The sequence below is a fragment of the Dasypus novemcinctus genome, chromosome 2, assembly GCF_030445035.2.
Source record: "Dasypus novemcinctus isolate mDasNov1 chromosome 2, mDasNov1.1.hap2, whole genome shotgun sequence".
NCBI lineage: Eukaryota > Metazoa > Chordata > Mammalia > Cingulata > Dasypodidae > Dasypus > Dasypus novemcinctus.
Window position 1 is genome coordinate 88,894,132 of NC_080674.1, and position 5,915 is coordinate 88,900,046.

The following is a 5,915-nucleotide window of genomic DNA, read 5'->3' on the forward strand; positions in this document are numbered from 1 at the left end:
GTACTTACTGTTTGTCAGGCACACTACATATTTAATCTCATGTATTTCCCCAGCAACCCTGTGAGGAGAATATTAACCTAATGTGAGGCACAGAGATGTTAAATGAGTTGCCAAGATTTTTATCCACAGTCTGGTTCCAGAATTTAACTGGTTAAAGTACATGAACCTAATAGGTCAATTCATATTAATTCTTTCTATAAAGTGGTCATTGTATTTCCTTCCTTTTTTTTTTAAATCCAGGATTACAGTCCTGATTTGAATTGTGTGAACCACCTGGCATTTTCTAGTGCTCTTGAACCTCATACCAGTCAGTCGCAGATATGCATGCTATTATAAATCTTCCCTAAATCTATGTCCACTCAACTCAGCCTGGCTATCTTGGGAAAAATCAAATTTCTAAAGATGGCTTTCTCATTAAGGTAGTGGTTTGTCAAATGGAAACTTTGGCACCTGAGGGAACATTTGGCAGTGCCTGAAACATTTCTGATTATCCTTACTCGGCTGGGGTAAAGTGGTGTTGGGGTTGCATTAGCATCTAGTGAGTAGAGGCTGTTTAACCATCTGTAATGCACAGGATAGTCCCTCACAACAAAGAATTACATGGTCTAAAATATCATTGGTGCCAAGAGACCCTGGATTAAGGAAATACATGTTAGTGTATGCTGGGAGATGAGCACATTTCCTGTATGAGAATAAAAGATTTATTTGCGCTTAGTTAGAAAAATATCCCCTCAGTATCACTGTAGGAAGCCCTATGGAATGACTGCAGTAAATTCCAAAATATACTACAAAAAAGAAAGACTTTTTTTTTGATAGCTTAGAATAATGGAAATGATTTATCCAAGGCATTAATAGGAAAAAGTTTCAGTACATATGATGAAGCAAATCAGTATGAATAAAGTCATGATACTGTAAACGCTTTCTGATGTACCACCAGTCATAAACCAATGAACAGGCAATACATTAATGAAACTGATTTCAATGTTATTAAAGGGATTTTTTTTTCTTTCTTAGCTACGAAGAGGAGAGTTTTAAGAAGCTCAGTCCTGAAATACAGATCATCCTCTGTTAAACTCGTATAGCACATTGGATGTGTTTGTAAATAAACTTACTACATGACTGCCTAATGCCTCTTTTTTGCTGAAATATGAAATGTATTGTTTAAGTCTATGCTTAGTTTTTATTTGGTAATATTCCAGTATTAGTTTTCTGATTAAAATAGATGTATGTGATTTAGATTGTTTCATGGTCTTAAGTTATGGGATTTTATTTTTGATATCTAAATTAGGTCTTTGGGGGTAATTTACATTATAAGAGAGAGATGCAAACTCAACTCTGGGTATCCTAAAATAACTTTTTATTTAAAGGGAGATTTTTTTGTCTTACCCTTTAATTTAAAGGAGTAAATTTGTTTTTCTCTAGTTGTGATAATTAGTTAATCATGAAGAAAACCAATAGTATATATCCTTTCAAGTTCTTGTTAATTAGATATATATGAGTTTCATTTTTTTCTCTAAAATGTTTGCAGTCTAAAACTGAAATTTTTGCCTTGATAACCCTAACCAGCATGGATCTTGTTCAGACTGAATAAAACTAGATTATTTGAAATGGTTAATATAATGGCATGTAAAATAAAATATATTTTATTTATTTTAGAGCTTCGAGTATAATACACCTTAGTACATGATGGCCCTGACTCATAATTGTATCAGTGAATCAAATTTATATTATGGCCAGTGAAATATTTAAAATCAAATGATTTAGACTTTATCAGACAGGAGAGCAGAATATGGCTACTGAATATTTTAATTCCAGTTTGGACACTTGGAATACTACTGATGTTAGAAGAATATTGTAAAACAGATTACAAACTGGTAATTTTTGCAATTATCTTTGTGTACATATATTTTCTGGCAATGTAGCAGACATCTCAAATTTACCATGTACAAAAATGTTGCCAGAGTGATGATGCTAAAATGCAAATCCGATCGTTTAAACTGTAACCTTGAGAATAGAGCTCCAGCTTCTTAGCATGGCATTCAATAAGTCTTTTTTGCCTCACCTTGCCCCCCAAAGCTCCAGGAATTTATACCACCTCCAGGTCTTAATTTAGCTCTGTTATCACCTTTTCTGTAAAGCATTCCCCTTCTTCCCCATGATTCCTCCCCATTATCCCTAACACTACATCTGAGTCCTCCCACGTGTTATTATAATGCCTGATTTTCTTAGGTAATTCCCATAACATCTTGAACCCTTTCTGAAACCAGAGAGGCATTCATGTATTCTGCATCTACAATTTGGTGAATGGTCAGAATATTTTTAGTATTAGAAGGAAACTTACACTCAGCATGATAAATCTGGGGGTTTTTCAGATATGCCCTTTATCATGTTGAGTAAGTCCTTCTAATCCTAATTTTTTGAGTGTTTTTATAAAAAAAAGTTTGCTGGATTTTGTCAAATGCCTTTTCTGTATCAATGAGGTGATCAAGAATTTTTATTCATTTCTATTAGTGAAGTATATTACGTAAATTTATTTTCTTAGTTGAGGTACCCTTTATACAGATAAATACCACTTGGTTAATATGCTGTTGGATTTGGTTTGCTAGTATTTTGTTGGAGATTTTTGCATCTGTGTTCAAATTATGATCTATCATTTTCTTTTGTGGTATCCTCGTGGCTTTAGTGTTAGGGTAATGTTTGCCTCATAGAGTAAGTTAAGAAGTGTTCTCAGAATTGGTGTTAATTTTCCTTGGAATATTTGGTAAAATTCCCTTGAATTCACCTGGTCCTGGGCATTTCTTTGTTGGGAAGTTTTGATTACTGATTCAATCTCTTTACTTTTTATTAGTCTGTTGAAATTTTCTGTTTCTTAAGTCAGTGTAAGTAGTCTGTGTGTTTCTAGGAATTTCTGTGTTTCATCTACTTTATGTAATTTATTGGCATACAGTTTTTTCATAGTATCCTCAGAGTTCTTTAATTTCTTTATGGTCAATATTAATGTCCTCCCTTTCATTTCTGGTTTTAGTTATTTGCCTACTTTCTTTTTTCTTGATTGGTCTTCCTAATGGTTTGTCAATTTTATCGACCTTTTCAAAGAGCCAACTTTTCGTTTTTTTGCTACTATTGTAATTTTTATTCTCCATTTGATTGATCTCTACTACAGTTCTTTTATTTTCTTCTTCTGCTCACATGGGTGTAATTTGCTCTTTTCTAGATCTTTCAGTTGTGAGGTTAGGTCTCTGATTTGTCATGTCTTTTTTAAATGTAAACATTTATAGCTATAAATATCGCTCTCAGCACTAACTTTCCTGCATCACATAAGTTCCATGTGTGTTATGTTTTAATTTTCATTTGTATCAAGATATATCCTAAATCCTTTGTGATTTCTTTTCTAACCCATTGGTGGTTTAAGAGTGTGTTGTTTAATTTCCACATATTTATGAATTTTTTCCCTCTGTTATTGATTTCTAGCCTTCATTCCACTGTGGTGGGGAAGATACGTTGTAGGATTTCAGTATTTTTTAAATTAATTGAGACTTGTTTTGTGACCTAACCTATTGTCTGTCCTGGAGAATGACCCAGTACCTAGAGAAGACTGTGTATTTTACTTCTCTTGGTGAAGTTTTTAAAGATTATTTTTATATAGGTCTAGGTGATTAATAGCATCACCAAGTCATCTTTTACCACATGAACTTCTGTCCAAATATTCTATCCATTATTTTAAGTGAGGTATTTGTCTCCTATTATTAATGTAAAACCATCTTTTCCTCTCTTGAAATCTTGTCAGTATTTGGGGACTCTGCCATTAGCTGCATATAACATAATTTTTATATCTTCCTGTTGAATTGGCAACCTTTGTTCATATATAGTGACCTTTGTCCCTTGTAAGTTTTTTTCATTAACTTTTATTGAAGTATATCTTTCATACATGAATGTACATAAAGAATAGTATAGTAAAAGTTGTGAGCTTACAAAACAAATATTTGTAACATCATACAGGGCTCCTATACACCACCCTACCACCAACACCTTGCAGTGTTGCGAAACATTTTTTACAAATTATGAAAGCGGCATCAAAATACTACTATTAACTATAGTCCATATCTTACATTTGGTGTTTTTGTCCCCCAACCCACCCTATTATTAACACCCTGTAGTAGTCTTTAAGTATTTGTTACATATATAGTTAATGAGAGAACATTCTCATATTCTATTAACCATGGTCCATCTTCCACCACAGGATTCACTATTACACAGTCCCATGCCTTGTACAATTCACTCAAAGTGTACACCCAGTGACTCATTTTCATCACAGAGTTATGCTTGTCAATACCTCAATCAATTTTAAAATGTTTTCAGTACTCCAAAAGGAAAAATGCTTGATCACCTTATATTCCTCCATATTTTTAACTTCTAGAATTTACGTATCTTTGCCATTGCTGAAAAAGTATTAAAATATTACTGTCAAGTATCATTCATAAGTTACATTAGTTGTATCATCTATTCTTAACACTTTGTAAAAGAACATTCCTATATTTATACTATTAACTACAATCTTCATTCACCACTGAAATCATTGTTATAGTCCCCAGATTATCCTCTAGCTTCCTTTCAATCACCATTTACGTCCACAGACTACCCCTTTCAGCCAGTCACATTTATAAATCATCAGTGTTAGTTATACTCACTATCATGTGTTACCATCAATGCTGTTCATTTCCACACTTTTACAATAAACCTTATATACATTAAGCATCAGCTCCCATTTTCAACGTATATCCTATTTCCTAATTACCTATGCTCTAGGGTACAGTTTTTAATTTAAAGTCAATTTTATCTGATAATGTATCTACCCCAGCTCTTTTGTGGTTACTATTACAATGTTATATTTTACCGTCCTTTCACTTTTGACCTACTTGCGGCTTTGAATTTAATGTGAATCTCCTGTAAAGAGCATGTAGGTGGGTCATGGTTTTGGTAGTTTTTGTTATTGTTTTTTCACCCTTTCTATTAATCTCTGCCTTTTACTGGAGAGTTTAATCCATTTGCATTTAAATTACTACTGATAGTGCAGGACTGTCTTCTGTCATTTTGTTATTTAGTCTTTGTAATTTTTCTACCTTTTTGTCACTCATTCTTCTGTTAATGTCTACTTTCATATCTGTATTGTACCATTTTGCACACATTTTTTGTGTGTCATTTTGAGTCTCTTCTCATTTCCTTCTGTATATATTTTTCAGTTATTTTCTTTGTGGTTAATGGGCCTTAAATTTAACACCCTACATCTATTAAAAATCACATTGTACTTGATACCAATTTAACTTCAATAGCATTATACAATCACTGTTCGTATACCCCTCCCACACTTTTTTTGTGATACTTTTAAGAAATGATATCTTTAAACACTGTATTCTGAACCATAGGTTTTTCATAATTTTCATGCATTTGCATTTTAGAACCTGAAAAAAAGTGGAGTTACATACCAAAAAAATACAGTATGTTAGTACTGGGATTTATAATTACCTATTGTGTACCTTTACCAGAGATATTTATTTCCTTATGCTGTTTTGCTCTGCTTTCCAGTGTCCTTTCAGCCTGAAGAACTTCCTCTAGCATTGCTTGTAGGGCAGCAATGGTTGTGACAAACTCCCTCAGCTTTTGTTTATGTGGCAGTATGTTAATATCTCCCTCATTTTTGAAAGACAGTTTCACCAGATATATTTTTCTTAATTGGCAGTTGTTTTCTTTCAGCACTTTAAATACAAAGACAGAACTGTTTTTATATTGCTTTTTAGTGTGTAATCTGAGATGAAGCACAAGAAATCAATAGTTTTAGGAGAATAACTGCGTCCATGTTCTCAAATGTAACATTTTTTGATAAAAGTCTTCCAATCTTGAAGAGATGAGAAAGGTCC

At 32.9% G+C, this 5,915-nt stretch overlaps 1 non-coding gene across 1 annotated transcript; it reads left to right on the plus strand.

Annotated features, from left to right (window-relative positions):
- Positions 1 to 867: 867 nt before the first annotated feature.
- LOC111767111 (small nucleolar RNA Z39) lies at positions 868 to 930 on the plus strand. The gene has a single exon (XR_002799004.1). It is a non-coding gene; the product is annotated as a small nucleolar RNA Z39 (small nucleolar RNA).
- Positions 931 to 5,915: the final 4,985 nt, after the last annotated feature.